Raw genomic sequence first — 11,022 nt, 5'->3', positions numbered from 1 at the left:
CTAAATTCTAAAATGCTCCCAATCTATAGGCTTGTTGCTGTTTCTGGCAATTGCCTCCTCTTTGGGATCTATCATCATCTCCAATTCCTTTTGTAAGCAATGATTGAGTCACCTTATTATTGCACCAGACTGAAATAATTGTTGTAATTCATTCATGTTTTAAAATAAACAACTGCTTATCCACCAACAGCCCATTCAGTAAGGTTCCACAATCCATCCTTGCCAATTCATGCTTTATACCCCCGTAGTCCCCTTTATTTAGATTCAACCAAAAACTCTTTATTAATGCTTCACAATGACAGTTTATAAGCCTATAAGATGTAACATCATTACTTACTCTGGTTAAGAACTGCAAATAGAAGAGTCAGGTCTTTTTAGCTGGAAGATAAGAACAAATGAACCCAGTTACTTTAAAACAAAGTCCCAAAAATACACTGCAATACTCAAAAATACTTAGCAACAGGCCCTCTTGAGGTCTTCCGTCAACCCACTGCTCCCTTGGAGCATCAGGGTCTTTCCCTGTGAGCCTGCAGCAGACAGCTACCTCAGCAAGGAGGCTGACTTCAGCCCCTGGCCTTCAATCTGCCCTCTCTTGGTCCCAGGCTTTTCTCTCCCAGATCCTCATTGTCAGAACTTATATACAACTGCTCCTCTAATCAGAGGGTTTTTCTGTTGTACGTTTGTTGCTAACAGCCTCACTAGAGAAGTAGTTAGTGATTGAGTAGCTTCTCACCAATTTCCTTCAATTCTGCTTACAGGGGTTACTCTTCTCTGATCACCCCATGAAAGGATTTTCCTAGGTGATTTGGGATGTCGCCTTTATGTATTGAGTGTTGCTCTCTATGGATGCAGAAGTTGGACTCTAAAGGAAGATGATGAACGTGGGTCTGGTGGAGGATCCTCAATTAGCTGCATGGACAAAAAGTTAAGTGAGCTGGTTAGAAGAAGAGCATAGGTTCAGGAATCAATAGGATTGCTGAGTCTAATTAGAAATTGAACGACAGTTAAACATGGATATGGAAATGAAGATCCAGCAGCTGGTAAGTTACAACAAATTGGAGGATAAAAACAGAAGGAGGAAGAAGAAAGTCAGATGGGTAAATAAGAGATGTGCACCGGGGAGTCCTGAAGAAAGCTAGATTATTATTCCAATGGCCTCACTAAGGCCAGGGTGATAACAAACAAACATGGATTTGTAAAAGCCAAGGCACATCAGATAGAAAGGCAATAGCCTAGTGGTACTCTTGCTGGACTATTAACTGAGAGACCCAAATAATGTTCTGGGGACCCAGATTCGAATCCCACCAAGGCAGACGGTGGAATTTAAATTCAATATAGATCTGGAACCAAGAGTCTAACGATGACCATGAACCCATTGCCGATTATCGGACAAACCCATCTGGTTCACCAATGTCCTTTGGGGATGGAAACTGCCATCCTTACCTGGTCTGGCCTACATGTGACTCCAAACCCACAGCAATATGGTTGACTCTGAACTGCCCACTGGGCAATTAGGGATGGGCAATAAATGCTGCCTGGCCAGCAACATCCTCATTCCATGAATGAATAAAAAAAACTAAATCTCTGAAGGTAAAAGACAGGAATTGTTGGGAAAAATTTGGTAGTCTGGCAGCTGTGGACAGAAAGCAGGTTCTGATGGATCAGATAACTTTCTTGATCTGCTGCTACTTACTGATGCTTAATGTGGGTTTTGCTAGGGCCATTTGACTCCTGACCTCATTATAGCCTTGGTTCAAACACAGACAAAATAGAGAGACCGCCCGCAAAACTGGAGTCAATGGGGATTGTGGGAATCCTATGGCGGTTGGAATTATACCTAGCACAAAGGAAAATGGTCGTGGTTGCTGAAGGCTAATCATCTCAGCCCCTAGACATTAGTGTTCCTCAGGATATAGAATCACAGAATCCCTAGAGTGTGGAAACAGGCCCTTCGGCCCAATAAGTCCACACTGAACCTCAGAGCAACCCACCCAGACCCATCCCTGCATAACCCACCTAATCTACACGTCCCTGAACACTACAGGCAATTTCCCACGGCCAATCCACTAACTTGCACATCTTTGGACTGTGGGAGGAAACCAGAGCACCCTGAAGAAACCCATGCTGACATGGGGAGAATATGCAAACTCCACACAGACAGTTGCCCAAGTCTGGAATCGAACTCAGGGTCCTGGTGCTGTGAGGCAGCAGTGCTAACCACTGCACCGCCCCTAGGGTAGTGTCCTAGGCCCAAACCCGCCCAGCTACTTTATTAATGACCTTCTTCCAATATAAAGTCAGAAATGGGGGATGTTCTCTTCAATTGCTCAACACCACTCATGATTCCTTGGATACTGAAGCAGCCCATCCCCGTATGCAGCATGACTCAGACATTGGCGAGGCCGGGACTAATAAATGGTAAGTAACATTTGTGCCACATAAGTGCCAGGCAATGACCATCTCCAACAAGAGAGAATCCAACCATCATTCAGTGGGGTTAAAATCGATTCAGAGATAGTAGGAACTGCCAATGCTGGAGAATCTGAGATAACAAGGTGTGGAGCTGGATGAACACAGCAGGCCAAGCAGCATCAGAGGAGCAGGAAAGCTGATGTTCCGGGTCTGGACCCTTCTTCAGAAAATGTCACCTGGTTATTTCATCATTCAGTGGGTTTTCTTTTCCAATGATTTTACTATTGCTGAATACCTCACTATCAACGCTGAACACAAACTGAATTGGACCAGCCATATAAATCCTGTGACTGCAACAGCAGGTCAATGGCTTACAAAGCTGTACCGAACAATTCACCTCCTATCCCTCTAAAGCTTGTTGAAGGAACAGGTTAGGAATGTGATTGTATCTTCCCTACTTCCCTAAATGAAACTCTGGAAACACTCAGGCAGCTTGATATCATCCAGAACAAAACAGCCAGCTTGACTGGTATTAAAGGCAGTGGATGCAGTGCCAAAGTACAGGAGGTTACACTATCTACAAGATGCACTGCAATAACTCACCAAGGCCTCTGCAACAGCATCTCCCAAAAATTGCCACACACACCTGTCTAGAAGGGCAGAGCAGCAGATACATGGGTACAACCAGTGTCTGAAAGCTCCCCTTCAAACCACACACCAATTTAACTTGGAACTATATTAAAATTCTTCCATTTAATTACAAAATTGGCTAAGTTATTGAAAATAGAATATAACGGTCAATTAATACTTTTCAGACTATAGGAAGTGCTCTAGTGAAGTTTCCCCAGGATCAGTATTGGGACTCTTGCTTTTTCTGATATATATTAATTTATTTGGATCTTGATGCACAGAGGGCAATTTCATGTTTTGCTCATTGTACAAAACTTCAAAGAATTGTAATCTGAGAGGATTAATGCGGAGGATACAAGTTGGAATGCCAGCATAGGTGTCAGATGAAGTTCAATGGTGAAGAACATGGACGGCAGAGGTGGTGGCGTAGTGTATAGCTAACATAGAACATAAGAACAATACAGCATAAGAACAGGCTCTTCTGCTCACAATGTTGTGCGGAACATGACACCAAATTAAACTAAGTCCTTCTGTCTGTCCTTGGTCCATATCCTTCCATAATCATCTGCTTATCTAAAAGTACTTAAAAGTCCCTATCATACCTGCCTCCACCACTACCCCTGGCAGTACATTCCACACACATACCACTGTGTTAAAAAAAACTTGCTCCTCATCTCCTTTGAACTTTCCCCCTCTCACCTTAAGTGCATACCCTTAGTATTAGACATCTCAACTCTGGGAAAAAAGAGCAGAACATTGTTGCTGGAATACGAATCAAGAGGCTTAGGTTAATGATCCGGGGAACACAGGTTCACATCCCACCATGGCACCTGGTGAGAGTGACAAAGCGAGCACGCAAAGAGCGAGCGCACAATCGGCAAGGAGCAGCTGACCAGAGCAGCGGGAAACCTTTGAGGGGTTTCCCTTCCTTCCATTCACTCAATCCAGACGTTGAGCTACAGATGTGACATCTGGACTGAAAAGTCACACCAGGCAATAGAAGCTGCTGATTGGGTGAATCCAGACTGTGAATATTTCATAGAATCAAAAAACCCCTACAAATGTGGAAACAGGCCCTTTGGCCCAACAAATCCACACTGACCATTGGAGCATCCCACCCAGACCCATCCCCCTACAAGCCTCCTAAGTTACACATCCCTTAACACTATGAGCAATTTAGCATGGCCAATCCGTCCAGCCTGCACATCTTTGGACTGTGGGAGAAAACCAGAGCACCTGGAGGAAACCCACACAGACAAGGGCAGAATGTGCAAACTCCACACAGACAGTTGCCCAAGGGTGGATTCAAACCCGGGTCCCTGGCGCTGTGAGGCAGCAGTGCTAATCGCTGAGCCATCTGGAGTACTGTGAGCAGATTCAGTCCCTTATTTACAGCATCATTTCATATGAGGCAGTTCAGAGAAGGTTCAATAGGATGACCCCTGATATGAAGAGTTTATCTTTTCAGCAAAGGTGGACAGGTTGGGACTCTACTCACTGCAGTTTAGAAGAATGAGAGGTGACCTCATTGAAACATATCGCATTCTTAAAGGGCTTGATAGGGTAAACTCAGAAGGTGGTTCCGCTCAAGGGAGGGTGTAGGACAAGAGGGCACAGTCTTAGAATAAAGGGGTTCCAATTTAGTCAGAGTCATACAGCATAGAACAGGCTCTTTAACCCACCATGTCCATACCACCAACAAGCACTAAACTGCACTAATTCCATTTACCTGCACTCGGTCCATAGCCTTCTATGCCTTGGCATTTTAAGGGCTCATTCAGATGCTACTTAAATGTTGCGAGAGCACCTGCCTCCACCATCCTCTTTGGCAACACATTCTGTATTTCTATCACGCTCTGGGTGAAAAAAAACTTTTTCCTAGGTCTCCTCTAAACCATTTACTTCTCACCTTAAATGTATGCCCTTGGGTCTTAGGTATGTCAGTCACAGTGAAAAGATTCTCACAGTTTACTCTATGTAGAACCATAGAAATTATACGTAGATGGGGGCCCCATTTGGCACATGCCAACTCAAAGACACCCAGATATCCTTTCTAATGAGAGATAGTAAGAACGGCCAATGCTGGAGTCAGAGATAACACAGCATGGAGCTGGAGGAACACAGCAGGCCAGGCAGCATCAGGGGAGCGGGAAAGCTGACGTTTCAGGTCGGGACCCTTTCTAATCCCATTTTCCTGCACATGGCACATAGCCTTGGAGCTTCCAGCATTCAATGTGCAGATCCAGTTAGGTTTTTAAAGAGTTTTAGGGTCTCTGCCTCCAGCACCAACTCAGGTAGCAAATTCTAGATCTCTACAACCCTGTGTGTGAAAGTGTTCTTCCTCATGTCCTCTCTAATCCTTCGGCCACTTAGCTTGAACCTATGACGCCTGGTTTTTGAACTCTCTGCAAAGGGAAACAGGGTCCTCCTATCAACTCTATCTTCACCCCACACAATTTTGTATACCTCAATCATGTCACCCTTCAGTCTTCTCTGTTCCAAAGGAAAAAACCCCAACTTCTCCAAACTCTCTTCACAGCTACAATTCTCCAGCTCTTCTCTGCACTCTCTCCAGATCAATTACATCTTCCCTATAATATACTGACCATAACTGTACATAGCACTCCAGCTGTGGTCTTACCAGTGTCTTACATGGCATAGTGGTTAGTGCTCTCAGCACCAGGGACCCAGGATCAAATCCAGCCTTGGGTGACTGTCTGTGTGGTGTTTGCTTATTCTCCCCATGTTTGCGTGGGTTTCCTCTAGGTGCTCCAGCTTCCTCCCACAGTCCAAAAGGTAGATTGGCCATGCTAAATTGCTCTGTAGTGTGCAGGCTTAGGTGGGGTGTCTTCAGAGGGTTGTGCAGATTCACTGGGCCAAATAGCCTCAATCCACTGAGTAGGGATTCTATAGTTTCATCATTATAATCTCTATTTTCATATTCGATATCTCTCCCAATGAAGGACAGCATTCCATATGCGTTCTTTACAACATCTCTCAATTTTGTATACCTCAATCAGATCTCCCTAAGCCTCCTTTGCTGCAAGGAATAAAGGTGACCCTGCCTATCCAGTCTCTCCTCATAACAGACTATTCAACCCAAGCAACATCCTGGTCAATCCCCTCTGCACCCTCTCTAATGCATCTCAGCTTTCTGATACTGCAGCAACCAGAACTGCACACAGTATTCCATCTGTCACCTGTTGGACTATAACCTGGTGTCATTACAACTTCTTTAAAGTCAGAAATCACACAAGACTTCTTACAACGCTCACTATATTCTACGCCCCAGCTAATGAAGGCAAGCATTTCGTAAATCTTCTTCACCACCCTGTCTACCTGTGCTGACACCTTCAGGGATCTATGAACTTACAACCTTCCCTTATTAGACATCCCAAAATTCAAATCCTCATACTTAAATTCCACCTGCCATTGCTAAGCCCAATTTACCACCGGATCAATATCAGACTGTAGCCCAAGACCATCCTCCTCACTATCAACACCACCATCAATTTGTATGCCATGAGCAAACTTACTAAATATACCTTCTACATTCACATCCAAGTTTTTAATGTACATAAACAGCAAGGGTCTCAGCACTGATCCCCTGTGGTACACTGCTGGTCACAGGCTTTCAATCACAAAAACATCTCTCCACCATCACTCTTTGCCTGCTATTTACAAGTCAGTTTAGAATCCAGTTTGCCTCTTACCTTGGATCCCATGGGCTCTTGTGGACCAGTCTTCCAATGTGGGGCCTTGTCAAAGCCCTCAATGAAGTTCATATAAGCCAAATCAACTGCACTACCCTCAACAATATGTTTAGTCAACTTTTCAAAAAGCTCAATTAAATTTGACAGGCAAGATACCCCCCGAGCATTTGTACTGACTGTCCCTGATCAATCCCTGCCTTTCCAAGTGTTGATTAATCCTGTCTCTCAGAATTATTTCCAATAATTTCCCTACTACCGATGTCAGGCTAACTGGTCTATAATTAAAAACCAAATAACTGCAAATGCTGGAAATCAAACTTAATCAGAAATTGCTGGAAAAGCTCAGCAGGTCTGGTAGCATCTGTAGAGAGAAATCAGAGTTAACATTTCGGTCCAGTGACCCTTCTTCAGAACAGCTAATACCTCCTTATTACTCTTAATGTTCTAGAACATGACCATCCCAACTGAAAACCCCAGCTTTCTCCCGAGCTGAAAAGCATTCATTTAAGACATCATCTGTGTCTACTGCCTGCAAGCACAAACTGAGGATTTTTTCTCTCAAAGACTTGAGCATCTTTGGAACTCCTTGCCACAGTGAGCTCTGGGAGCAGATTCCTTGTGTATATTTAAGGAAGAGATACATAAATTCTTGATCAGTAGGAGCATCAAGAGTTACAGGGAAAAGGCAGGAAAGTGGACATAAGGAATTTTAGATCAGCCATGATCCTACTGAATGGCGGAAATGGGTCGAGGGACCTAATTGCTGAATCCTGTACCTATTTCTTGTGGTCTTAAGGACAGACAATATAAAATAAGTGTTACAATTTTTAATGGAGTCCAGGAGCAGAGGGACTTAGGTGCATATGTGTATACGGCATTACAAATGACACAGTTGGAGAGAGCTGTTAAAGCACATTGTACCCTGGGCTTTATTAACAGGTGCATAAAGTACAACAGTAGGCAGATGATGCTGAACTTAAAAATGATACTGGTCAGATCTCAGCTGGAATATTGTACACTGTTCTGGGCACCTCGCTAAAGAAATGATGTGAATGCATTGGAGAGAGTGCAGAAGAGATGTATTTAAAGGGGCCTCATGAACAATAAAAGTCTAGTTAGAAGAGCCAATTATGACAGTGGTTGGAGGGAGTCTATTCTCCTGAGACATAAACAGGTCAAGAGGAAATCTGAGAGAAACTTTCAAAATCATAAGGGAGCTAGAGTAGATAGGGGTAAACCAATTCTATTCATAAAAGGATTAAGAACGACAACTGTATATAGACATAAAGAGATAGAACACAGAACAGTACAGCACAGTACAGGCCCTTTGGCCCACGATGTTGTGCCGAACTTTTATCCAAAACCTAAGGTCTATCTAACCTCCACCACAAAGTAAGTAAATGTGATGAAAGAAAAATCTTTTTCACACACCTGGTTTGGGTCTTGAATGTACTACCTGTAAGAGGTGAGGTAGGTTTAATTGAACCATTCAAGGCAACATGAGATGGTTATTTGAATAGAAACAATGAGTTATGAGAAATAAAACACGAGAAGGGTACGAAGTTTTTTTTTTAAATTCATTCACGGGATGAGGGTGTATCTGGCCAGGCAGCATTTATTGCCCATCCCTAAATGCCCAGAGGGCAGTTCAGAGTCAACCACATAGCTGTGGATCTGGAGTCACATGTAGGCCAGACCAGGTAAGGATGGCAATTTCCTTCCCGAAAGGACATGAGTGAACCAGGGGAGTTTTTCCAACAATTGACAATGGGTTCATGGTCATCATTAGACTCTTAGTTCCAGATATTTATTGAATTCTAATTCCACCATCTGCCATGGCGGGGCTTGAACCCGGGTCCCCAGAACATTATCTGGGTCTCTGGATTAACAGTCCAGTGATAATACCACTAGGCCATCACCTCCCCCTCATGATGGTCACACTGTAGGGGGTACAGAGGAGGTTCACTAGGTTGATTCCAGAGGTCAGAGGGTTGGCTTATGAAGAGAAATTGAGTAGACTGGGTCTGTACTCATGGGAATTTATAAGAATGGTGTGGGGGGTTGGATTCTTATAGAAACATATAAAATTATGAAGGGAATAGATACGATAGAAGCAGGGAGTTTGTTTCCACTGGTGGGTGAAACTAGAACTAGGGGGCATAGCCTCAAAATAAGGGACAGCAGATTTAGGATTGGCTGAAGAGAAACGGTTGTGAATCTGTGGAATTCCCTGCCCAGTTAACTTGCTAAGGGTATCTTGTTGAATGTTTTTAAGACAAAGATAAATTTTGAACAATAAAGGAATTAAGGGTTATGGTGAGCAGGCGGATAAGCAGAGCCGAGTCCACGAAAAGATCATCCATCTCATTGAACGGTAGAGCAAGCTCGAATGGGCAGATGGCCTACTCCTGCTCCTATTCCTTATTTTCTTATTTGGTGAGCTGGTTTATACACAATGGGCCAAATGACCTCCTTGTGTACCATGACAACTTCTGTGGGGAGGTGATGGCCTATTATTGCCACACTGTTAATCCAGAGACCCAGATAATGTTCTGGGGACCTGGGTTCAAATCCTGCCACGGCAGATGGTGGAATTTGAATTCAATAAATATCTGGAACTAAGAGTCTAATGATGACCATGAACCCATTGTCAATTGTTGGAAAAACTCCCCTGGTTCACTAATGTCCTTTAGGAAGGAAACTGCCATCCTTACCTGATCTGGCCTACATGTGACTCCAGACCAACAGCAATGAGGTTGCCTCATAACCACCCTCTGGGCAATTAGGGATGGGCAATAAATGCTGCCTAACCAGCGATGCCCTCATCCCATGAATGAATAACGAAGAAAAAAAGATCTGTCACTGGATTAAAATTTTGGAACTATCTTCCTAACAGCAATATTGATATCCTGATATCCCCAGGAATTAAACATTTCATCATCACAGTCTCCAGGGCTATTAGTGATGAGCAGCAAATACCAGCCTAGCCAATGACACCCACATTGAATGAACAAATATAAAGAACACAAATTTAGAATATAGAATGCAAAGCAATTGACCCCACATAACAAAAAAAAATTAGTAACAGCATCGGCAGAGAAATGGACAGCTTTATGGAAAGGTTTCATGGCTTAGGGCCCAGGCAGATGAAGGCACAGTCAACAATAGTTCAACGAATAAAATCAGAGATGTTGAAGAAGCTGGAATTAGAGGAGAACCGATATCTGAAAAGGCTGCAAAACTGTTGAGATTACAGGGTTAGGGAGGGGCAAGGCCTCAGAGGAATTTGAAAACAAGGGTGAGAATTGTACAATTGAGACGTTGTTTGACCTGGAGACAGCAAGCCACAGGGATTGCCCGGTGAATGGGACTTGGTGTGAGAGCAGAGTTTTAGAGGAGCTGAAGTTAGAATGTGGGAGGGCAGCCAGGAGATTGGGGCTGGGGCGAGCCTGGTGTTAACAATGAACTGGGGAAGGGGGGAGGGGGAAGGTGCGGAGGGGAACGGGGCAAGAAGCGAAGGGGGGCAGGGTGGATAGGCTGCAAAGAGCTAGCAACTGCAGGATGGGGCTAAAGGCCTGCCTCTGGGCAGTGACCAGTTCACACGTTGCTGCCGGCGGGCAAAGAGCCTCCATGAGGCAGGAGGCCGGCGGAGAGTCGGGGTCTGGTAATAAAGAGCTGGGCTCATCAGCGGCTGCCGCTCACACACACAGGAAGGGTGGAGAGGAAGCTGCAGCAGCGTGGCCTAGGCCCTGGGCTCCGGGCCTGCCGTACTCACCGCGGCCTCTCGCAGTCCCCCCGCCGCCGCTCGCTCCCGGACACGGGCCCGCGCTCAGCCCGCCACCCGATGACGTCGCCACCACCCCGCCTCCACAGCCCTGATTGGTCAGTTCCGGGGAGTCAGTGCAGGCGCCATCTCCAGCAAGAGGGGGGATGGGAAGACCCGGTAACCATAGCAACGAGGGGCGGAAGTAGGCTGTTCGGCCTGTTCGGCCGGTCCGTCCGGGACACCCTGGTCAACTCTTTCTTCACCCGTCACAGCCCCACGGCACCTTTCCCTGTAACCGAAGGTGTAACATCTGCCCATTTACCTCCTCCATCCCCAGTGTCCAAGGGCCCAAACATACCTTCCAGGTGAAGCAGCACTTTACCTGCACTTCCCACAATCTAGTCTACTCTATTTGCTGTAATTGAGATAACAAGGTGTAGAGCTGGATGAACACAGCAGGCCAAGCAGCATCAGAGGAGCAGGAAAGCTGACGTTTTGGGT

General features: G+C 45.1%; 1 long non-coding RNA gene across 1 annotated transcript; it reads right to left on the bottom strand.

The window, feature by feature from the left end:
* Positions 1–336: 336 nt before the first annotated feature.
* Positions 337–10,592, bottom strand: LOC125484894. The gene is made up of 3 exons (XR_007263698.1): positions 10,531–10,592; positions 734–909; positions 337–378 (listed from the first exon to the last, which is right to left on the bottom strand). It is a non-coding gene; the product is annotated as an uncharacterized LOC125484894 (long non-coding RNA).
* Positions 10,593–11,022: the final 430 nt, after the last annotated feature.

The sequence above is a fragment of the Rhincodon typus genome, chromosome 14 (assembly GCF_021869965.1).
Source record: "Rhincodon typus isolate 14 chromosome 14, sRhiTyp1.1, whole genome shotgun sequence".
NCBI classification, from domain to species: Eukaryota; Metazoa; Chordata; class Chondrichthyes; order Orectolobiformes; family Rhincodontidae; genus Rhincodon; species Rhincodon typus.
Note: the sequence above shows the minus strand (reverse complement) of the source record. Positions and strands in the feature narration are given on the sequence as shown.